The 26125-nt window shown below is 35.2% G+C and overlaps 1 protein-coding gene across 2 annotated transcripts in view; it reads right to left on the bottom strand.

Moving 5' to 3' along the window:
- The window catches only part of LOC145268811 (EVI5-like protein), a 663419-nt gene that overhangs the window by 510351 nt on the left and 126943 nt on the right, over window positions 1-26125 (bottom strand). For both annotated transcript variants that reach the window (XM_080124436.1, XM_080124431.1), the window contains exon 2: window positions 2448-2555. The gene's annotated coding sequence lies outside the window, so the exon portion shown is untranslated. The remainder of the gene's footprint in view (window positions 1-2447; window positions 2556-26125) is intronic.

The following is a 26125-nucleotide window of genomic DNA, read 5'->3' as shown; positions in this document are numbered from 1 at the left end:
GTTGTCCGGGATTGAATGTAGGAAGAAAAAAAAAAGGTTTTGGTAGGGAGGCAGGCTCGAACCTGAAGCCTTGAGGTGAATAGCCTGATAACTTATCATGATGCTACGAGGGCAGGGAAGTGATAATGGTTGAAATTAAACGTTTAAAAAAAGCAGGCGGTTAAACGAACGTCAACGTGTGGTTTTCTAGGTCGAACATCATGCCATAGTAGCAGAGAAATTAAATCAAAACGCAAATTTTGTAACATAAAAGTCGCTGAAATAAAAGATATGGACGACTTTGTTTTGTAAATCGTAGATATTATAATCTAGGGAGTATATAAAAAGTTCTAAGAAATAGTGACCTCCCCCCCTCCCGAGAGCCCCCCCCCTCTAAAAACATACAAAAAAAATGCACACACACACACAAACACACACACATTTTCGCTTTTATATTATAGATCCAGATTAGCAAGGGTATCTGGCGTTGCCCAGGTGTATGGAGGTGTAGTAAGGAACCCCGTGGTGGGGGGTGGAATTAAAAGGTGCTTTAAAGAAGTGGTATAGTAGTGGAGTTCCCCGGTGTTGCTAGGGTCGAGTAAGACCCCCCCCACCCGGGAGAGGGAATTAATTAATAGTACCAGGAGGGGGGGGGGCGAAACAACAGTAAGCAGTTTGGGTAGAGAGAGAGAGAAAAAAAGCGGTAGTAGGCAGGCAGGCAGGCAGGCTTGAATCTGTAACGCGAAGGAGAAAAAAAAAAATGACGTCTTTACCAATGTCTACATCGTCCGACCGGAAGTTCGGAATGTTGAAATTAAGTGAAGTCAATCCAACCGATACAATGACAATGACTTGCAAAAATGGCGGCGCAGAAAAAAAACAACAACTCCTTCTTGTAATAAACTGCGTAGGGTGAAGGAATTAATGTTTTTAGCCAACTTTTCGATATTTGTTGTCTGAAGGGTTAAGCTTTAAAACGATACTGATTTTGTGAGGATCGGTTGCCTCTCTCGAAAGTTTTTGCAAGAAATACAAACACATACACAAACACATTTTGCCTTTTATATATATACTAGCGGGGGGGTACCCGGCGATGCCTGGGTGTCTTGAGGTAAATCAAAACTCCAGGGGGGGGGGGAGGTTAAATAAAAAAAAAATGTTTTGGTAAGTAAGTATGAGAATCGAACCCGTACCCTTGAGTTGGAAATTAATGTGTGAAAAAAAAACGTACTACGTTACCCATTGAGCCACGGCAACAGACAACATTAAGCAGGTTATTTAACTATAAAAAGAGGCGTGCGCAATAAAAGTTAACTCTGCTGCTTCCATTTGACCTAATTTAGAAGGTCAAATAGAAGTCACGCAGCATTTGGGTTAACTGTTTCTTCCCCCAACATCTGTTGGGGGAGGGGGGAAGCAGCTCCCAATTGTCCAGAACTGTCTGATCAAAGCTGATTGCTTCTGGACGTTCCCGGCGCGATGCCGAGAACAGTTGAATTAGTTTCGCTTTTTATACGAAAAAAACCGAATCAACAGGTGAGAAGCCAAAATACCAATAATTTTGTAAAAATCGACGTAAATCTAGACGCTACACACGTTCCCAAATCCTAGATATTATTATCTAGCGGGTATATAAACAGTTCTAAGTATTAGTAACCCCCCACCTCCCGGGAGCGCGTGCGAAAGAAGCCTTTGTGAGACATACACAAAATGGTCACACACATTTTGCCTTTTATATATATAGATTAATAATTAACAAATATACTTCGATAAAGTTGATATTTTCTGGTTAGCACAAAAGAATTTAGTATTTTTGAGGACAGAAAAGCCAACACACAGCAAATATGAATTTAACATTTCTATGAAATTAGTGTCAATTGTATTTTAAACATAGAGCTGATCCAAATGAGTTAAATTAAGAAGTACTAATAAATACTTGGAAAGTAATATAATATTGTGCTACATAGTTCAATACAAATAATAAAATCATATTGTAAGAGACAAACCACGATCTGGCTTCAGCTGCATCCAACTGGTAACTATCCTCGACAGTACCCTATCCTTTAACTGTTCTTAACTGTTTTAAAAACTATCACAAAATTCACCTCCGCACCTAAAAGCAACTCGAAAATATATTAACCAAACCCTTCTTTGGTCTTCAGTCTTAAAATAACTGCCACACCTTGATTAACAAATTCTATTTCAGCTACCTTGTGTGCCTTGGTGAACAACTTCCTATGCCTTTGTTCTGTTGATAAACCTATTTCCAATTCTTTTGTTATATTCATTTTTCTCTTTCTCCCCTACTTCCTAACATTTAGGCGTGGAGGGAACTTGATAGTATCACACTTGGCACTACTCAAGAAGCTATCATCGCCCAAGACGGCCTTTACCAAAGTTAGGGACCATGCCACACCATCAGAACAATCACAAATTTAAAAAGAAAAAAATCTGTAACAAAGACTTACACTTCTATTTTCAGCCGTAGTAAAATATCCTTTTATTGACATAGTTCAAAAATGTTCTTCTCCAAGATTGGGTAATTTCCATGAGGTCATCAATAATTTGGTTAAAATCTTGAAAGAAAAAAAGAAGAAAAATTATAGAATTTAGTTTAAATTTTGCAGTAAAAAATATAGAATTTGGTTAAAATTTTGCAGAAAAAATATAGAATTTGGTTCAAATTTTGCAGCAAAAAAATTGATTCAAATTTTGTATAAAAAATTTGTTTCAAATAAAAACAAAGATATTTGATTCAAATCTTGTAGAAAATATTTGATTCAAATCTTGCAGGAGAAAAATTGGTTCAAATTTTGCATAAAATATTTAGTTCAAAATTCCATGAAAAATTGGTAAAAATCTTGCAGAGAAATAAATTGGTTCAAATCTTGAAAAGAAAAAACAACAAAAAAAACGGTTCAAATTTTGCAGAAAAAAAAATTGGTTCAAATTTTGAAGGAAAAAAAATTATCAAATCATGCAAGAAAAAAATTGGTCCAAATCGTACAAGGAAAAAATTGATTCAGAGTTTGCAGAAAAAAAAACTGGTTAAAATTTTGCATGAAAAAAATTGGCTCAAATTTTTCAGGGAAAAAATTGGTTAATTCAAATATTACAGGGAAAAATGGTTCAAATTTTGCAGGAAAACTGTTTTCAATCTTGAAAAACAATTGTGGTTCAAATCTTGCATAAAAAATATTTCGAATCGTACAGAAAAAAATTGGTTCAAATATTGTAGAACAAAAATTTGTTTCAAATTTTGTAGTAAAAAATTTGTTTCAAATCTTACAAGGGAAAAATTGGTTCAAATTTTGCAGAAAGCAATTAGCTCAAATCTTGTAGGAAAAAATTACGTTAAAATTTTGCAGAAAATTTTTAATACAAATCTTGCAAAAAACTAATTATTCAAATGTTGCAGGAAAATTGGTTAAAAGAATTTCAGTATTTGGTTCAAATCTCAAATCTATTTTTAAATTTTGTTCAAATCTGGAAAATATTTTATAGAATCGTGAAAAAAAATGATAGAGTTTAGTTAAACACTTGAAATTATAGGAACACCAGAGAAAATGTGACCCGATGCATCACCCATTGAGCTCGGGTGCATTGTTTGATTTAGGCAAAAGTGAATTCTCGATTGTTCTGCCTGAGGTTGGTGCAAAAAAAGAAAAAAGAGAAGAGATAAAGGGAAGGACACAAAAAAGAAAAAGGTAAAAAAAGAAATAGGAAGGAGGATAGCAGATAAAAAATACGGAAATACACACACACACACACACATATATATATATAAAATTGTCACCCTAGAAAAGACGACATGATTCCATTTCCGTTTGATGAAAACCGGTCTTCTTTTTTTGTTGCAATTAGTAAAATGAAAGAATCCGTCCAAAATCATAATTTTTATTCATTTTTTTTTATTTTCTCATTTTTTATACTTTTATTTTTATATATAATTTGGGTGAATGTTTTTCTTTTTAATTTCATAAGGGAAAATATTGTCCTAATTCCATCAAGCAGTTCATCAGAGACAAACAGATAATACCTAATTTTCCTACCTTGCCAAATTTTTCCTTGCCTAATTCTTGGGACATTATATATATATATATATATATATATATATATATATATATATATATATATATATATGTGTGTGTGTGTGTGTGTGTATATATTAGTGATGGGACGATTCCAATATTTTTACCGATTCCGATACAATTACTGATTCTGATTCTTTATAAAGCTCTAAATATTTAACTACAGAGTTGTTTTCCCCGATTTCTGTTTAAAAAAAAATCACATGTTTAATATGCAGATATTTTCCTAAACGTAAAAATACACTTGTGGAGGATGATCTATCGATTTTAGCTTCACTGGTATTTTAAAATCAATAAATATTTATTATTTTATCATTATTACCAGCAATGGAAGATTTTGCTTTAAAGAAAATCAAATAAAAAAGACAATTAGAAGTATAATTTTGGCATCGGAAAATAGACACCATTTTTTTCGATTCTGATACCGATTCCTAATATCCTCAAATTTGTCGATTTTTTCGATTTCGATTCATCGGCCCAACACTAATATACATAGATACATGAGAGAGAGAATTTCAAATAAAGTAATAGAGTTAGCAAGGGCATGTGAAAGTGTGTGAAAATATGCAAGAATGAGCAATAGCGTGTGAGAATAAGCAAAAATGTGTGAAAGAATGAGCAAGGAGATGTGAGAATTGTGAGAATGAGAAAAAAACATGAGAATGTGTGAGAATGAACAAGGTCGTATAAGAATGATCAAGAGCATGTGAAAATGTGTGAGAATGAAAAATAGCACGTGAGAATGTATGAGAATGAGCAAGAGGGCATAAGAATGTGTGAGAATGAAAAATAGTATGTGAGAATATGTGAGAATGAAAAATAGCACGTGAGAATGTATGAGAATGAGCAAGAGGGCATAAGAATGTTTGAGAATGAAAAATAGTATGTAAGAATATGTGAGAATGAAAAATAGCGTGTGAGAATGAACAATAGCATGTAAGAATGTGTAAGAATGAAAAATAGTGTGTAAGAATGCGAGAGAATGAAAAATAGCGTGTGAGAATGTGTGACAATGAAAAATAGTATGTAACAATGCGTTAGAATGAGCCAGAGGGTGTAAGAATATGTGAGAATGAAAAATAGCGTGTAAGAATGTGTGAGAATGAGCAAGAGGTGTACGAATGTGTGAGAATTAAAAATAGCGTGCAAGAATATGTGAGAATAAAAAATAGCGTGTGAGAATGATTGGTTGGTTGGTTGGTTGTTTTACCGCCTATCAACCCTTTTCGGGTTATTTAATGCTAAATCCAAAGATTTTGAAGACATTTTTTTAATAGAATATATTTGTTGTTTTCATGTCGGTTTCTATTTAACCCATAGTTGGGACCCTAACAGGTACTACCACTCTGAGTCAGAGTGGACCTGGGAGCAATGGTAATTAAAGGGTGGCTCCACACTCCCCAAAGCCTACAAGCTGGAGCCTCACCACTGGATATAGTTTAAGGTCATATCCAGGACCCCCATTGAGGGACTTTTACCCTCTGCAGGGGGGCAGTCGGTGTATTCTAATGCCCCACCGACAGGGCCGGTGTGAGAATGAGCAAAAGGGTGTAATATTTGTGTGAGAATAAAAAATAGCGTGTAAGAATGCGTGAGAATAAAAAATAGCGTGTAAGAATGCGTGAGAATGAAAACTAGCATGTAACAATGCGTTAGAATGAGCCAGAGGGTGTAAGAATATGTGAGAATGAAAAATAGCGTGTAAGAATGTGTAAGAATGAAAAATAGCGTGTAAAAATACGTGAGAATGAACAATAGTGTGTGAGAATGTGTGAGAATGAAAAATAGCGTGTGAGAATATGTGAGAATAAACAATAGCGTGTGAGAATATGTGAGAATGAGCAAGAGGATGTAAGAATGAGTGATAATGAAAAGTAGTGTGTGAGAATGAAAAATAGCGTGTAAGAATGTGTGAGAATGAACAATAGCTTGTAAGAATGCGTGAGAATGTACAATAGCGTGTAAGAATGTGTGAGAATGAAAAATAGTATGTAAGGATATGTGAGAATGAAAAATAGCGTGTGAGAATATGTGAGAATGAAAAATAGCGCGTAAGAATGTGTGAGAATGAAAAATAGTATTTAAGGATATGTGAGAATGAAAAATAGCGTGTGAGAATATGTGAGAATGAAAAATAGCATGTAAGAATGCTGAGAATAAACAATAGCGTGTGAGAATGTGTGAGAATGAAAAATAGCGCATGAGAATGTGTGAGAATGAGCAAGAGGGTGTAAGAATGAGTGAGAATTAAAAATAGCGTTTGAGAATGTGTGAGAATGAAAAATAGCGTGTAAGAATATGTGATAATAAACAAAAGCGTGTAAGAATATGTGAGAATGAAAAATAGCGCGTGAGAATGTGTGAGAATGAGCAAGAAGGTATAAGAATGAGTGAGAATGAAAAATAGCGAGTGAGAATGTGTGAGAATGAAAAATAGCGTGTAAGAATATGTGCGAATGAAAAATAGCGCGTGAGAATGTGTGAGAATGAGCAAGAAGGTATAAGAATGAGTGAGAATGAAAAATAGCGAGTGAGAATGTGTGAGAATGAAAAATAGCGTGTAAGAATATGTGCGAATGAAAAATAGCGCGTGAGAATGTGTGAGAATGAGCAAGAAGGTATAAGAATGAGTGAGAATGAAAAATAGCGTGTGAGAATGTGTGAGAATGAAAAATAGCGTATAAGAATATTTGAGAATGAAAAATAGCGTGTAAGAATGAGTGAGAATGAAAAATAGCGTGTAAGAATGAGTGAGAATTAAAAATAGCGTGTAACAATGCGTGAGAATGAAAAATAGCGTGTAAGAATGTGTGAGAATGAAAAATAGCGTGTGAGAATGTGTGAGAATGAACAATAGCGTGTGAGAATGTGTGAGAATGAAAAATAGCATGTTAGAATGTGTGAGAATGAACACTACCATATAAGCATGTCTTAGAATGAAAAAATTGCGCGTGAGAATGGTTGAGAATGAACAAAATTGGATGAGAAAGGCCACATGAGAAGTTGTCAACGAACGAAGTTTATTGCGAATCGGACAAATGGAAACCAAAGGCGTTGAAATATTTATCAACACAAACCGAAAAAGATCAAACAGTTTCCAGTGGGATTTACACAACAAAACATGTCTGTAGGAATGTCTGTTGCCTAAGTATACTTCGATAAAAAAAAAAAAAAAAAAGTTAGCGACAAAGAACTAAAAGAAAAACAATTGAGTTTAGTGAATTAATTCGAAAGGTAATTACGCCCCCCTCCTTTCCCTTGCGACCCATTTTTCTACATTTAACGTTCATTTGTTTTGATAAAAAAAAAAGTTGGAAGGGGAGAGGTAAGAGGTAATGAGAGGAGGTACAAGAGAGATGTAGTGGGCGACAGGAGTAGGGGAGATGAAGGAGTTAAAAGGCGGAGGGAGGTACGAAAGAAATCGTGGTTAGAGGGAGAGGTTCGTGGGTGGAGATGGAGTCTGATAAGAAAAATAAGAATAGAAAGAGAGAGGGGGAGAGGGAGAAAGAAAAGGGAGAAAAACAAGTGAAGTGTGCGTGATCCCCCGTGAATGCACAGTGAACGAGGCATAAAAAAAATGACTAAGTTCAGCTTTTGCCCCCTCTCTCATGTAGCCACAATCCTCAGGGGACGTCAAATCCTGGTGAAAATGAACAAACGGTGCAGTTTTAGGCCTTAACATATGTAAATTTGAGTTCGGCACCATGTAAAAAAAGAAATGACTAAGTTTATCATTTGCCCCCCTCCCCATTTAGTCCCCAAAGTCCCCAAGTAAAAAAGAAAGGCAGAAATAATGAAGGATAGGGGGGAAAAAGGGGGGATGGGCGGAAATAAGAAAGGAAAGGAAGACAAAAAAAATGAGGGGATGAACAGGAAAGCAAGTAAAATTAAGGAAATAAAAAATAAAAGGGAAAAAAGAAAGAAAAACAAAACACGCCATTCTTTGAAAAGTCGTTCCAAACGTAACACAATAGCAATATTTACCTTTCGTAGGTGAGAAATGTGTATGCAGAGGGAGGAGGGGTCGTTATAATGAAAGCAAGAAGGGGGATGTGTCGAGAGAGACTGACTGACTTTATTGAGAAAAAAAAAAAATTAAAAATCCAAAACCCCGAGGGTGCAGGAAGAAATTCCTTCGCCTGACTGACACCCGGGGGGGGGGGGGGGGAGCGCCGCCGCCGTTGTCGCCGCCAACACACTCATTTGGTTTTGTTTTAAAACCTTTGTCAGATTTGCACTTCCTTTTCAAACGCATTCAACAAGTCTTGCTTCGTTCACAACCTGTTTACCCAAGCTAGTTCTCTCTCTCTCTCTCTCTCTCTCTCTCTCTCTCTCACACACACACACACATAAACTCATTACTTCTCTCTCTCTCTCTCTCTCTCTCTCACACACACACACACACACACACACATAAACTCATTACTTCTCTCTCTCTCTCTCTCTCTCTCAAACAGTTTCTCCCTCTCTCATAATTTTAATTTAACCCATTAAGTTCCACTGTCCTGACCAAATAATTACTTTTTAAAAATGTATAAGATAATACGGCTTACAGCATAATTACGTTGAAGAATGGATAAAATCTCTCTCTCTCTCTCTTTCTCTCTCATATATATATATATATATATATATATATATATATATATATATATATATATATATATATATATATATTAAGTAATGTGGTTGATAATTTAAAATTTAAAAATCAAATTATAATTAAATTAAAAATCCGTTTCATAAGAAGGAACAACAACAAAATCAATTATCTGTACGATCGTTTCGGAAAACAATGCTTTTTATTGTGGTATACATCAAGTTATGTATAATAATTATATATAGTTTTTTGATAAGCAAGTTCTCCTCATCTAAATTACAACGAGCACTTTCTATTTCCTGTATTTTAATTAAACTAGTAATTTCACTGTTACATTAAAATACACTCAGCTCTTTAGACTATTGTTCTAATCTCCTTTATATATATATATATATATATATATATATATATATATATATATATATATATATATATATATATATATATATATAATAAATTAATAAAATACAAAACTTTTAATTTAAACAACATACTTGGCCTTCGGGACAAGATCACAGTGTAGTATCTGTCCTTCAGATGCTGCACTTCAATTTCTTGTTCTCTGTCAGTGGAGGAGAAATCCTTCACTATTGAGACGATTTTTATTTTTGTTCCTTTTCTCAACGTTAAAAAACGACCCTGCTGTCTAACTCTATCGCGTGGGGAGGCTTTGTAAATAGGAACTTTAAATTTGTGTATTCTAACCATTCTATCCAACTCAATATACAATAACTTAATAGTAATAGTCAATGAAACTATATATATCTTAACATAACAACTATACTATAACTCAATAGTAAAACAAATAAAATAAAATAAAAAATAGATAACCTGCGACTTGATGAAATAAAAACTTCATCTGTTTATATAATTTTTATAAAAGTGTAACACCTCATCGTGTCACATTAATATTTCCAAATTTTACTTCTGTCTTAATAAGAATAGTGAATAAAATATTCAGGTTTCTGAATTTTGGAGATAATGATTGGCTATTCGTATTATTTGGATTCATCGGACTACTATTCTCATCTTGAGTGTCATTTTCACAATGCTTCGGTCGATATAACCTCCGACCATCGGTTGATATAGCATCCCAACTTTTTCAGGTTATCTTGTTGAACTCGGGAATCTTTCTGTCAAACTTAGGAATCTTCTTGGAATTCGAACAGAACCCTTTATTCGATTCACAGGGACAGAATGAACTTCAGCTAAGCTTCAATCTATGCCCCCCCCCTTCGCCAAACTTTCGCGAAAAACACTCTAGCCAAAACCACTCTCAATAATTTCCCACACTCTTTATCTGTGCCTAAACCTAAACGTAAATTCCATGAACAAAGCTTCTTTCTTATAACTGCATGCCTGTGGAACTTTCTTCCGATTGCCTGCTTTCCAGCTGACTACAAACTGATTGTCTTCAAGTCCAATGTAAACAAGTTCTTGAACCGTTCCCCTAAGTAATCCAATTTACAAAATTCCCACTACTTATGTTTACTATGTTATAATCACATTGACTAATGTATAACCATTAAACCTTATCCTCAAGTGGCCTTCAGGCTTTGATAAGTGGTAATTCCTGTGTAAAAAAAGAAAAAAGTACTTTATCCAAGTACCCATGGCGCAGTGGTTAGAGTACTAGGAAAAATCAATTGTAAAAGTGTTATTTTCCTGAAGGTTGAAGGTGCAATCCTTAGTGTGGATGACCGAAAAATAAATTGCGAATTACTTAGGACCTCTATCCAGTCATGGCTGACGGAACAAGAGCATGCTACCCCCATGAAGTAAATAAAGGGTTCTGTTCGAAATTCCGTCCAAATTCCACCAGTTGAACAGAAACATTCCCGAGTTTGACAAGATACGCTTGAAGAAGGTCAGAGGTCATATTCAGGGTTGCGGAGTCGGATGATAAAAGTCTGACTTCAACTCCTAGAATTCCTAGGATGCTGACTCCGACTCCTTTGATATTTTGGATTCAGACTCCGACAAGATATGGCAATAACGGAAACAAAAAGACTTGAGAAATATTTAGAGTTAGTTTGCGAGCACTTTGAGGAGTGGAAAGGAGTTTTACGACAATTTGCGGATAATGTTGGGTTTGTGACAGTTAACGACAGTTGTGAGTTTGAGACAGTTGAATGACGGTCGTGGCTTGGATAAGATGAGATCTTTAGGAGGAAATGCCAACACAGCCTCGACAATAGATGTAAATGTGGACCTTAGCATTTAGAGGGTCGAGGGTGTCTGTCCGTCTGTCTGTCTGTCTGTCTGTCTGTCTGTCTCTCTCTCTCTCTCACACACACACATACAAACACACACACACACACACACACACACACACACACACAGGAAAGTGAAAGAGAGTAAGAGTGAAAGATAAAGAGTAACAGAGTGTAAAAAGATAGGAGAGGTAGAGTGTGGGATTGGAGAGAATAACAAAGAAAGAGAGAGAGAGAGAAAAAGTAACGTGGAAAGCATGGAAAGATTAACAGTTGGAGGAGAGAAGGGGAGGGAGAGTCTTATTGTTTGATCATCTGATTTAATTTTTTATATGATTTTTTTTGTTTTTTACTTTTTTGTTCTAATTGCGCTCAACAAAAAAAAAATACACAATGCATTAATTTTATGAAAGCAGAGATGGTGGCGAGGATGGGGGGGGGGGTAGTGCTTTCAAATTAATAAGTCGTCCCAAAAATGTTTAATTAATTAATTTTTTCATAAAAGCAAAAATGCTTCAAACTTAGTACGCTTTTACTTCATTTAAATTTTCATTCTGAACCATTTTTTTTTTTTTTTTTTTTTCGACTGGAGTTTCCTGAAATATTAAAGTTCCACCAAATGTTCATAAGGTTTTTTTTTAATGTACTTTTTCTCCTTAAATTGGACGTAAGGGGCTACTTTTTGGGACTATGTAAAGAGATGAGCTCACATTACATTTAAACAGTACACTCAAGGGACCAGAAAGGGAATTCCAAAGTCGTATAGGAAACTACAGCGATACACTCACACACACACACACACACACACACACACACACACACACACACACACACACAAAAAAAAAAATAAAATACGTATAAAATACGTTTAATCCAAATTACAATGCAATATTATGAAAACTAGCAGGGAGACCCGACGTTGCCCGGGATTGAATGATGATTAACGAATATTTCACCCTCCTGTATTTTTATTGTCATCGAAATCTGTGAAATCGCCCGGGAGGAAGCTTCACATGCCTCCATGCAGTAACTTAGTCCAAAATATATGTTATTCTACATTGCACTCAAGAAAACCTACTGTTTCTTTTATTAGACTATTTTATATAAACTTCTTTCCAGTTAATGAAAAAAAAAAAAAAAGAAGAAATTTATGTGCGGAGTTTTAACCTACAGACCACATAATGCAAAAAAAAAAACAAACAAACAAACAGATAAACAAACAAAAACGCTATCAACTTACCCACAGTAGAATTTCAATGGCCTGTTGTTCTATCATAGTTGCTAAGCGACGACATGGAAAAAATGGCTTTACCGAGGATAGATAAATTAAAATAACGGTTTCAATTATCGATTATCGGTAATTATTGGGGGTATTCTGAGACAAAACTTAACTAAAATCATTACCAGAATTATACACTCAAGTTCAGTAAATTTTAAAGAAAATTTGTTCAGCCGTTTCAGAGTCTATAAGGAACAAACTCACACGCACATACACACACACACAGAGTTGCATTTATATAATTGTAGAGATAAACAAATATTTATTTATTTGCGGACTGTTATCCTCATCTTCATAGTTGTTATTATTTTTCCCTATGTTTCGGAAACAGCAACGATGAGGATGAAGATAACAGTCCGCAATAAATAAATATACAAATTACTCAATAAAATAAATACGTATTAGATACGTTTGAAGCCAAAACAGCGCATTATTACAAAATAAATAGTTTTTGTTTGAAATTTATATTGGTTTTGCTGCTTCGGTTGTCTCCCCTACATTTGTTTGTTTTGATGCTATAACAGCAGGATCATTTCCAGCACTCTCCAAATGCATCGCTGGATTGCCATGAATAACAGGACGTGTCCAGAGTGATGAAAACAGTTTTCGGCCACGGTTATGATCTTTGGTGTTGTTTCAAGTAAGAGCCACATCATGCCACCTCACATCTTCGATATCGGCTTGAAAGTCAACACCAAAGTGTACCTGGATATGCTGAAGAGTGCAATCAGGTGGCAAATTCTGGCTGTGGCAGCAGGACTGTGGCAGCCCACAAGTCCAAAGAGACCCAGACATAGCTTCAGAAGGACTGCTATAACTTTGCACCCTTCTCTCACTGGGCTCCCCTCCTCTGCCTGACCTGAGCCTGCTGGCTACTTCGTTTAGTCATATGTTGAGAACATCACCAACATGACCTTCCACAACACTAAAGCCAGCCTGATAGCTGCCATCCACCGAGTATTCATCAGGCTCTCGCCGGCGCTTGTGGAAAAGGCATGCTCCCAGTTCCAGACCCATATCAAGGAGGTGATTGAGGCTGAAGGCAGCTACATTGAATAGATGTCAGTTCTACTATATAATCAAATTACCTTTCCATTGATTTTTTCAACAAAGGTTTTAAAATAAAGCTGCAGTGTTGCTTTCCTAAGGGCGACACTTTCATCATTTCATCCGATAGATTTTAGCAATTAAAATTTTTCTTTTTACTATTTCAGGAACATTACGAAAAAGCTCCTAAAGTCTGTGTTAATAAAATCAATATAACTTGAAAAAAAATTAATTATCATTGCATTAAACATTGTTTATTCAACATTTTCACCAAAAAATTATATAATTGAAAAAATATTTCATGTGATTTTAATGATACCTATTTACTATGCCTCCCCGCGGGACAGAGTTAGACACCAGGGTCGTTTTTTTACGTGAAGAAAAGGTACAAAAATAAAAAATTGTCTCAGTCGTGAAGGACTGATCCTCCACCGAAAGAGAACAAGAAATGGAAGTGCAGCATCTGAAGAACAGATACTACACTTTGATCTTGACCAAAAGGCCAAGTAATAGTATGTGATTTTAATGATAACAATTCTCACAAAAATTTCAAATGTAATATTTTAATATTTTTCTTGGATACATAACTAGCCAGGGTGCCCGGCGTTGCCCGGGTGTTTGGAGGTGTGTGTTGAACAAAAAAAAAACAAAAAAAAGTGGTAGTAGGCAGGCAGGCTCGAACCCTTGACGCGAAGGTGGAAAAGAAAGTGAAAGAAAATCTGACGTCTTAGCCGATGTCTCCATGACACGACCAGAAGTCAAAATCGTTGACTAACCGAAGTCAATCCAACAATGACGATGACTTGCGAAAATGTCGGCGAAAAAAAATCGCCCCCTCCTTGTACAAAACGGCTGAGTTTAGGCTGAAGGAATTAATGTTTTTGGCCAATTTTTCAATATTTGTCATCCGAGATGTCAAGCTTCAAAATGTCAGGATCTGTCGCCTCTGTCGAAAGTTTTTGCGATACATACATACATACATACATACATACATACATACATTTTAACAGACAGGTGAGATTTATATTACAGATGGTGTAAACATCAGCGCAAGAATTTTTTTAGGGTTAGTTTTACTATGCACATAGATTCGAAAAAGTTGTTAAAAAAACAAATCTATAACAAATAAATGTTATCAAAAGCAAAATAAATTACTTTTCTACCTAACTCGATAAATTTTTAGTGTTTTTATTTAATGTAACATGTTTATTCGGTTCGAAAATCATTCAGTGTTTATCGATATATTTGAAAAAGAAAAATGGCGGCGAGGTCTCTGTTGAATACATTAAGTTTGGGAAAATCAGTCCAAACTAAAAAATTATACCAAATAATGTTAGAAACCCACTCAATATATGTTACCGTGACATAGGCTGATATACATTGAGTGGATTTCTATAAATAAATTAATAAATAATACTCATCTCAATAATGAATTCCAATTAAATAATATATATTTGGTATGCACCCGAGCATGAAAGATCAGATAATAAATAAACGTGGATTTGTAACACCAAAAAGTCCAAACTTGATCGCCTTTCGGGGCCTGTGGTGCAGTAGATAAGAGACGTTGAATCTTTATGAATTCAGGTGAGAATTGTCTGAAGATGGCGGTTTCAATCCTACCTAAAGCCAGCCGAGACTTACTTAGCCAAAACGTGGTTAGATGACAACAACTATGGATGGCAGTAATTGCTAAGAATGTAGTTAGGAGATTCAGAGTTCCTATCCCGTTGTGGTTACCATCTGACGAAGGCCAGAGGAATAGTTGGCCGAAACATCGTGAAATAACAATTAAAGAAAGATGAGGATAATCGTCCGCAAGAAATAAATTAATAGAAAAAGAAAAATCCTTATTTATTTGAAAGGTTCAATTTTAATGAAGTGGAAAGTGCTCAAATATAGGATGGTTTCTGTAAGTAGATAGGTTCCAGATGCCATATCATGCCCTATGTTCATGCATGTGAGTTCATAGTCTTCATCTCCATTGTTTCAGACACTGACGAGAACGACATTCTTCGAGTGTAACGGATGCAGCCTGTAAACCTGGTTCCAGCGAGCCTAATCTCAAGACAAGTCACCATCCACCTTCAGTCATCAGCTGCATCATAGAAGGAAGGTGAACGACATATCATCTATGTCGTTCTCGTCAGTGTTTATGATAGTAAAAACGTTGCGCCCATCAAAAAAAATTTGGAAAACAATCTATATGTATATATATTTTTAACAATGAAAGCCATTCTTTTTTTTTTTTTAATCGAAGCCGGCAATACCGGAACGGGTGCATACACCCCCTCAAGAAGAAGGACAAGGAGCGTCGCCGAACGTGAAGCTGCCACGTGCGCTTGCACGCATTAAGCCTCACAACGAGCCCGGCGTCTCCGAGTTAGCACCGACACGCAGGCTGCGCAATCGGTGCTGCAAAGATTAGTGGATACTTCCACTGCAAAGATTAGTGGATACTTCCACTAATCTTTGCAGCATGTGAAGCTGCCACGTGTGCTGCAAAGATTACTGGATACATCCACTAATCTTTGCAGCACGTGAAGCTGCCACGTGTGCTGCAAAGATTACTGGATACTTCCACTAATCTTTGCAGCACGTGAAGCTGCCACGTGTGCTGCAAAGATTACTGGATACATCCACTAGCTGTGTGTACATAGTGTAAATCGTCGATGGATAACGATGAACGTGATCATTTTCACGGACAAACACAGGACAAGTTTCTTACACTGCCGTCAGAAACTCGCCGTGGGAGGAGGAGATAGATAGGTTCCAGATGCCATATCATGCTCTATGTTCATGCATGTGAGTTCATAGTCTTCATCTCCATTGTTTCAGACACTGACGAGAACGGCATTCTTCGAGTGTAAAGGATGCAGCCCGTAAGCCTGGTTCCAGCGAGCCTAATCTCAAGACAAGTCACCATCCACCTTCACAGTCATCAGCTGCATCATAGAAGGAAGGTGAACGACATATCATCGAGTAAGTAATTTTCTAACATGATAGAGGGAGCCCATCGTTTTTGCAGCAGCCTTGGCATTGTCCTTAATGTGTTTGTTCCAATTCATGTAGCCTGTGAATGTTAAGTCGAGGAGTCATTATTTTTTAATATTGGATCTCATTTTCACAACGGTATTATCATGTTTGTGCATGATACTCGAGTGACTTTTGGCCTCAATAAGTGGTGATCCGTTACTAAAAAAGGGTAGCTATATTGATTTATATTTGATGCGATCTTTGATTTTCGTCAGTTTGCAAATGACGTATTTTGCGTGTCTTTTAATGGCAAAGAAATCTTTATCAGCTTGGGTTTGTGGATGTAGAACAGTTGAGCTAGCAGGTTCAGTTCACAAGAGAAGACAAAAAAAAAACATGGAAGGAAGTGATAAAAATGGACCTGAAGGAAAGAGGGATAAATAAATACCTGGTCAGAGATAGGATAATTTGGAAATCAATTTCTAAAAGCCGTCCAACACATGCCAACATGTAAAAAGAACATTAAATTGAATATAATGCATACGACGATACAACTGTCAATCCATCCATCTCATTAACCCATAACCTTAAGTGACCTTTGACCTCAATAAGTAGTGACCCATTAGCCAAAAAAAACAAAAAAAAAAAACAACAACAAAAAAACGGTAGTTATATTGATTTATAATTAACCTGACCTTTGATTTTTCGGTTGCAAAAGGCATATTTTAGCTTGTCTCTTCTACGGCAAAGAAATTTTTATCAGTCTGACATAATTAAATGGAACGAGAAAAATCGTTATCTATTTGAGTTGAAAGGTTCATTTTTAAAGAAGTTGGAAAATTCATGATTTGAACTGAACTTAATAGAACTAAAGATCATATGCTCATCTAGCTACACTGAAAGAGCTGTGATACAGCAGAACAGCCCCCCTGCAGAAGGCCTTACATAATTATTTTGAATAGCTCTTCTTTTTTTTTTTTAAATAGAGTGGAAATTCATTATTTGAAGTGAAAAGGTAAATACAGTATATTTCGGCGTATGACAACCCTTAAAATTAAAAAATCATCTTTAAAAACCAATATTTCACAAAATAGCGCCTGTTGCAATCTCTATTTCAATGAAGTGATTATTTAGAACTTTTGAAAACACTTTCTGCAATATTTTTATTAAAAACAAGCGGCTGCGTCGCGTCGGCACATACGACGCCGAGTCAAACACAAAATCGAGTACACTCGACATCAAGTACACTCAACATCGTCTTACCATCAACGCTTATCTTGTGAACGCGGAGGATGGGAAATTCCCATATGCACAAAAAAAAAAATCACTGAAAAAACAAAAATACCCTAACTAAGGGTGAGGATAATGAATAAACGTTGGATAAAATGATGGTTAAAATCATTAGGAACTTGCCAGGATTCGAACCTGGAATCTTCTGATCTGAAGTCAAACACGTTATCCATTGCACCACATGTCCTGTCCGTATGCCGAAAGATGTTACCACGACTGCATAAAGAGCGTGTCAGCGAAATCCGGTTGTTTTTTTTATATTTAAACTAATTCAAGAAAGAACTTTTTTTGCGCATTTCCTACCCCTCTCTGTCCCGTTGAGGTGTAGGAATTAATTGTTGTCCGAAGGGTCGAGCTTGAAAATGATATCTATCTCGTGAAAATCCGTCACCTCTGTCGAAAGTTTTTGCAAGACATACAAACACACACACACACAAACACATTTTGCCTTATATATATATATATATATACTAGCAAGGGGTACCCGGCGTTGCCCGGGTGTTTGGAGGTGTGTGTGTGGGGGGGGGTTAAAAAAAAAAAGTAAGTATGAGGATCAAACCCGAACCGTTGAGGCAAAGTTGTGAAAAAAAAAAAAAAATGTGCGACGTTAACCATTGCCCCACCACGACATGCTTACAGAGACACAATTTATTTAATTACTTGGATTTAGCAGGTGCTCGTTTTAATGAGTTAATAAGGTCAAGTTTGACTGCGGGATTTCATTTACTGCTGAACGCTTTTTTTCCCCCCAAGATGTTATAGGAAAAAGACTAACCCACATGCGGTGAGTGTTTGGAGGTGTGGGGGGGGGTTAAAAAAAAAAAAGTAAGTATGAGGATCAAACCCGAACCGTTGAGGCAAAGTTGTGAAAAAAAAAAAAATGTGCGACGTTAACCATTGCCCCACCACGACATGCTTACGGAAACACAAAGATCAGCCAGAATGAGTTAGTGAAAGATGTTTGAATTTATTTAAGTAAGAATCAAATTGACAGGTGCGCGGCCGGAAGCTGTCGAGCGTTACGACGACGACGACATAGGTTTGTTTGTTATAAGCGAAGTAAAAAAAGAAAACGATGTTAACACTTAAGAGGGGAAAAAAAAAAAAAACTAACGTAAGGCAAATGAACGACGAAAACAGAAAAACGAACACGTGAAAAATGGCTTAAATTAAAATTTAAAAAATCGATGGCTACCCGGATGTTTTTGGGTGTCGCTAAGAATAAGCGAAGTAAAAAACAAACAGAAAAACGAACGTTACGTGAAAAATGGCTTAAATAACACTGATTCAATATTTAAATTTAAAAAATCGAAAAAAAAAAGATCTCACACCATGATTCGAACCCAAAACGTTTAGATAATGAACAAAGGCCTTAACCAACTGAGCTAAAGCGATGTACATGAAGTTTGTTCGGTTTTTCAACTATTTAAAGTAAATCAGGTCACGACGTCATCTGACGCATGCGTAGAATCGGTCATTGTCATGAGAGGACCGTTTTTGTTGACCCCCCACCCTGTCGAAAATTGTCAATTTCGGGGTGAAAAAGTTAATGTTTTTGGCCAATTTTTCGATATTTTTTGAGCAAAGGATGGAGCTTCGATGTGATACTGAGTTTGTGAATTTTTGTCGCGTCTGTCAAAAGTTTTTAGCAGACATCCAAACATACACTCAAACATACATACATTTTCGCTTTTATATGTATATACTAGCGGGGGTACCCTGCGTTGCTCTGGTGTTTAGAGGAAATCAAAACAAAAGAATAAGCCAAGTAATAACCCTGTTTAAATATTATAAAAAACAATAAACGAACATGATGCAAACGAACGAGTTTAAAATTTCTTAAAATCGGGAAAACAAAAACTAAAAAGGAAAACGCGAACGTGATGAAAAAAAAACAACAAAAAGAAAACATGCTTACGGAAACATAATTTATTCAATTACTTGGATTTAGCAGGTGCTCGTTTTAATGAGTTAATAAGGTCAAGTTTGACTGCGGGATTTCATTTACTGCTGAACGCTTTTTTTTCCCCCAAGATGTTATAGGAAAAAGACTAACCCACATGCGGCGAGTGACAAATATTGAATATTTATCTTGCCGAAATCGAACAAATTAAATAGACAGGCGAGCTTCGTTATTAACTGTGAGATATTACGATTTATATGTGATATAAAATGTTTTAAAAAGTTGTGAAGCGACCGACTGCTTCTCTGAAAGAAGCCTTTTGTAGACACACAGAAAAAAACACACATACATACATACATTTTCGCTTTTATATTTATAGACTAGCGGAGAACCCCGGGGGGAAGGTAGGATTGAACCCGAAGCCCTGAGGCAAAGTTTGAAAATAAAATCGGCCAGCCAGAATGAGTTAGTGAAAGATGTTTGAATTTATTTCAGTAAGAATCAAATTGACAGGTGTGCGGCCGGAAGTCGTCGAGCGTTACGACGACATAGGTTTGTTTGTTATAAGCGAAGTAAAAAAAAAAACAACGTTAACACTTAAAAAAACCAAAAAAAACTAACGTAAGGCAAACGAACGATAAAAACAGAAAAACGAACACGTGAAAAATGGCTTAAATAAGCCTGTTTCGATATTAAAATTTAAAAAATTGATGGCTACCCGGGTGTTTTTGGGTGTCGCTAAGAATAAGCGAAGTAAAAAAAAAAACAGAAAAACGAACGTTACGTGAAAAATGGCTTAAATAACACTGATTCAACTGATTCAATATTTAAATTTAAAAAATCGAAAAAAAAAACCATCTCACACCACGATTCGAACCCAAAACATTTAGATAATGAACAAAGGCCTTAACCAACTGAGCTAAAGTGGCGTACATGAAGTTTGTTCGGTTTTTAAACTATTTAAAGTAAATCAGGTCACGACGTCATCTGACGCATGCGTAGAATAGGTCATTGTCACGAGAGGACCGTTTTTGTTGACCCCCCACCCCTGTCGAAAATTGTCAATTGCGGGGTGAAAAAGTTAATGTTTTTGGCCAATTTTTCGATATTTTTTGAGCAAAGGATGGAGCTTCGATGTGATACCGAGTTTGTGAATTTTTGTCGCGTCTGTCAAAAGTTTTTAGCAGACATCCAAACATACACTCAAACATACATACATACATTTTCGCTTTTATATATATAGACTAGCGGGGGTACCCTGCGTTGCTCTGGTGTTTAGAGGAAATCAAAACAAAAGAATAAGCCAAGTAATAACCCTGTTTAAATATTATAAAAAACAATAAACGAACATGATGCAAACGAACGAGTTTAAAATTTCTTAAAATCGGGAAAACAAAAACTAAAAAGGAAAACGCGAACGTGATGAAAAAAAAACAACAAAAAGAAAACAAACGTGATGTAAAATGAACGATGTTAAAACTCCTTAAAAAAATCTGAAAAATAAAAATTAAAAAAAAACAGCAACGCGAAAAATGGCATAAATAACTCTGTTTCAGTTGGCGGGAAGAGGGTGGAGGTAGATGGAAACTAATAGTAATAACCCTGTTTAAATATTAAAAAAACGAACAAAAGCAAAAAAAAAAAAAAAAAACAGCGAAAAAAACTTTTGGGAGGGAGGTAGGCTCGAACCCGAAGCCTGGAAGTTATTAGTCTGACGACATAGCATTACGCCAGGAAGCCAGGAACTTTAAATAAGCATTTAAAAATGATAGTGGTTTTCTAGGTCAAATATCACGCCATAATAGCAGCAGCAGGAACAGAGAAAAACGAATTGACAGTGCAAAGTTTGTTGTAAGATAAAAGTGGCCGAAATAAAAGAAATTTACAACGTCATTTCGTAACTGTTAGATATTATCATCTCGGTAGCATATAAAAAGTTATAAGAATGAGAGAACAAGCTGAGAAGCAGCCGGAAAAAAACCTTTGCCGGACATACAGAAAAAATGCACACACACACAAACACACACACATTTTTGCTTTTATATATATAGATAGACTAGACTACCCGTGACCCGTTGAGTCAGTATGTTATATTAGCTATAGAATTCATGTATGAGCATGACACTTGTGATGTAAAGAAAATAGGGTTTTTTTTGACATAACAGAAACATTTCTATGAAAGTATATTAAAATGGAAAAAGAATATAGATAGATTTCTATGAGTCGTTCTGTTTATTATAATTGATTATTTTTGAAAAAATTTTTTACAATTACTGAATTATAAGTGGTTAGCCATACTTATAGGTAAATGTGCACTGAACAGATACCATAATACTTATTATAGTTAAATTCAAATTTTGATATTTGCTTTTTTTTTTTTTACAATCGTTCATTTCTGTCTTACGTTTAAGTTATATTAAACCCCACTTTTCCCATGTTAAATAATAATTTCGAAATAATAACGTTAATATTTCAGTGCGCAGGTCATGCGCGCATGCGCAACTGAATGTCGTAAACCGGTAAGTGGGTTACATACATCGTTACAAGATCATTTGAGTTTTATAATTATATAATTATATAGATTGTATCCATTACAAGATTGATTTTGATCTCGGTAGTTAGAATTGAGTTGTCTTCCCCTTATTTATAAAACATTTCAGATAAAAACTCTTGCTGTGTCGTAAAAATTGATTTTCTTAATAAAAAAGTTAAAAAACACTACTTGATCAATTTGCATGATTTTTGGAATATGACATTTTCGTTCCGTGATAGATACATATACCATATTATATATTATATTGATTTCAATAAATCTAGGCACGGCCAAAACGAAAAAAGGGAGTGAGTATTTTTTGACAAAGTCTCCCCTTAAAAATATACCAAAAAAATCACGTAATTATCTAATCAACATGAAATTGTCACCGATTATTTAGTGAAGAATGAACTTTATAATGGTGTACTTTTTTTTCATAATCGATATATATATATATATATATATATATATATATATATATATATATATACGTATTTGCCTACAAAATCCGGCCTTCTTTATTTGTGGTTACAAATAAGCTTAAAATATCAAACTGAACAAAATATATTGTATTGTGGGGAGCGTGAGGATTATAGATAAAACAAACAAAAAATACACCTCTGCACGTATCAGATTTTAAGGTTGAAAATCCGAATTTTGAATGTGTTTCATTTTTCATCTGTTTTTCATCTGTTGTGTTTGGAAGTGTGAAATTCGTTGAATAGGTTAATAATAATTATTATCTTTCAGATTAAAAAAAAAATATATTATATTTTCATTATTTTTACGAAAAACACTGCTTTAAAATCTTTGAAAAATAAATTAATTTTCTTTTAGTAAGCCTAATATTGCTAATATACCATTAAATAGGAAATGCTTTGAAGAATCGATACCAAAAGGAAAAATAAAATTGATAAATAACTGCGCATTTCGCTAATGTAGAATGTAGGCAACAAATATATATGATGATTGCAACGTCTTGTCAGACAAGTGCCACTCCCTCAGACACTTAAAGTCCATGAGCCCAAATGCCTGAAGGAGTATCTATACAAAGATGATGTTACAGAGTCTTAGCTTTGTACGACAGCTAAGTCTCTCCCTCGGTTCAAAATGTTGACGTCCAGCAACAAGCAAGAGCAAGATAGCCAGCAACAAGTTAAACTACAGACCAGCTTAATGCGGGTACTGGTCTCCCGTTTATGGTTTTTTAAATCAGAGATTTGCTTCTCCTAGAAGGGTTGTCTTCACCACGGCTTACGGGAGCCCTCTCCACCCCAACACACACATACATACACACAAGCACACATGGTGCTAGTTGGCCATTGACCCAGAAAAAGGGTTCATTCGCCCTTTGGAAAGTCTTGTTTTTAATCCTTCAGGGAGACTAGCCATCCTCCTCACCAAACAAGTCTGGTGGAGGAACCAGTTTAGTCACTGGGGACCTGACCATGAGGCAAGTAGTACTGGGCTACATGGTACCAGTAGCAACATGACATGACCTGACATAATATATATATATCGCTTATGAAAAAAGAATTAAACCCTTATATAGTTGATTCTTCACTTAATTGTCAAAACAAACGTCAAAAATACATAGAAATTTACAGGACTAAATGAACTTATTCTGTCTTGTAAAGGCTACTGTAGTTTCTTCCAGACTAAATGAACTTATTTTGTCTTGTAAAGGCTACTGTAGTTTCTTCCAGACTAAATGAACTTATTTTGTCTTGTAAAGGCTACTGTAGTTTCTTCCAGACTAAATGAACTTATTTTGTCTTGTAAAGGCTACTGTAGTTTCTTCCAGACTAAATGAACTTATTTTGTCTTGTAAAGGCTACTGTAGTTTCTTCCAGACTAAATGAACTTATTTTGTCTTGTAAAGGCTACTGTAGTTTCTTCCAGACTAAATGAACTTATTTTGTCTTGTAAAGGCTACTGTAGTTTCTTCCAGACTAAATGAACTTATTTTGTCTTGTAAAGGCTACTGTAGTTTCTTCCAGACTAAATGAACTTATTTTGTCTTGTAAAGGCTACTGTAGTTTCTTCCAGACTAAATGAACTTATTTTGTCTTGTAAAGGCTACTGTAGTTTCTTCCAGACTATCATTAAATTTTAGCTTTTTTAATTTCGCCATGTGAAATCTGTATATGGAATTATTTGAAATTCTGGTTATTTTATAATATTTTTGCATATCTTTATTGCATATTACCATAAATCTTATTTAAACAAAAATAAAAATTAATTGGTCCAAAAACCTTTCAAAATAATATTCAGATGTGTTATCCATCGAGACAAAAAATGACGGTCGATCGTTTTTTATTTTTTTTTTTTTTTTGAAAAATTGAAAGTTTAAAATTCTATTAAAATAGTTGGTTGTTTTTGTTTCATAGCATATCAATCCTTTTTGGGTTATTTAATGCCGAATCCAAAGATTTTGAAGAAAAAATTTTTTTAATAGAATATATTGTTTTCAAGTCGGTTTCTATTTAACCTTAACAGGTACTACCACTCTGGGTCAGAGTGGACCTGGGAGCAATGGTAATTAAAGGGTGGCTCCACACTACCCAAAGCCCGCAAGCTGGGGCTTCACCATTGGATATAGTTACAGGTCATATCCAGGACCATATATTAAAAATAGTAGAAAAGGTTTTCTATTATTCTGCTTTTTCATATGATAAAATTCAGGCTTTTATCTTTCTGGAAAAAAAAATGTTGCCCAAGAATAATAGATTTTAATTCGTTTTAAAGAAAACAACTTGGTTTTTCTTTCATTGTTTGGCCGTGCCTTAATAAATCGCTTCAAAATTCAGATACTAAATAATACCCCCCCCCCCAAAAGGTGGTTCTTCTTCGAAATCTGACAGTCAAAAAAATGAGTTTTCATTCAAAAATAATAACTAATAACCGATTGTATCAATTTCAGCTAAAACAATATTATCTATTTAATCGTCATTGTCGCAATCAGTTTAATATTACTGGGATATTACGTAAAACAAGTATTACTAATGAAAAAACAATTTCCCCATATTTGCTGTTAAAGTGTGACGTAAACACAAGGGAAATAAATCAATTCTCCCGAATTGGTCTACGTTTGTAAAAATTTTCAGAAATTAATTACCCCCCCCCCTGCTTCTATGCGTGCTATTCAGTTTATTATGCAAGCAAAACTTGCAAATATCCCGAAAACTGTTTTCTTTAATAATTAGTTTTTTTACCTAATCGTTTTTCGTCATTTTTGGATATTTTCATTGTGGCGACATGATAATTAAGTAGATACCATTGGTTTTACTTGAAATTCAATATATTGATTTTCGAATTTCGCTATTATATCGAAAAAGAACCAAAAAAGCAACGCGATTTATTTTGCCTCGTCACCGGTTCCGGTAGCAGTCACACGGACAATTCAGAAAGACTTTAGCTAACTAATAACCGGATTTCTAAAATAATAATAATAATAATAATAATAAAAACAGGTTCGTTATAAAAAAAAATACATCACAACATACTTTATACTGGGACTCGGGTTTTTATCTTATAAGAATGTGGGTGTATATAGGTGGGTGTGGTTGCTAATGAATCAATGTTTCTTATATATTGCAGATTCCTTTTATCACAAATATTTTACTAGGACGCGGCTAAAACAAAGAAGAAGAGGGGTTCTATATATATATATATATATATATATATATATATATATATATATATATATATATATATATATATATATATCGCTGTTTCAAAACTCATCAGTGTGGCTAGACAGGCATGTGTCTCAAGCTAGGATCGAAACCCGACCGCCCAAATGACAATCAAAGCTTCTTACCATTACGCTATACGGTTGCCGCTGTGAGGGTAATGAATTAACGATGTTTTTGGTATCATCCAAATGCCTCCGCTCGATTTGTTTACACAAAGAGCGCTGCTTAATACGCTAATGGCAGTTTGTATATCACTTCCCAATATGCTCAACCCAAGATAGGGAGCATTATAGTTATCCACATACAGTACTGTTTCGCTGTTTCACAGCTCACCAGTGCGGCTAGACAGGCAACTGCCTCAAGCTAGGATCGAAACCCGACTGCCCAAATGACACTCAAGGCTTCTCACCTTTACGCTATACGGCTGCTGCTGTGAGGGTCATAAATAAACGATGTTTTGACATCATCCAAATGCCTCTGCTCGTATATACTATATACTAGCAGGGGTACTCGGCATTG

This window comes from Euprymna scolopes, chromosome 44, assembly GCF_053919585.1.
Source record: "Euprymna scolopes isolate OS-2025 chromosome 44, ASM5391958v1, whole genome shotgun sequence".
In the NCBI taxonomy this organism is placed as follows: Eukaryota; Metazoa; Mollusca; class Cephalopoda; order Sepiida; family Sepiolidae; genus Euprymna; species Euprymna scolopes.
The sequence above is the reverse complement of the archived record's forward strand: the minus strand, read 5'-3'. Positions and strand labels throughout refer to the sequence as shown.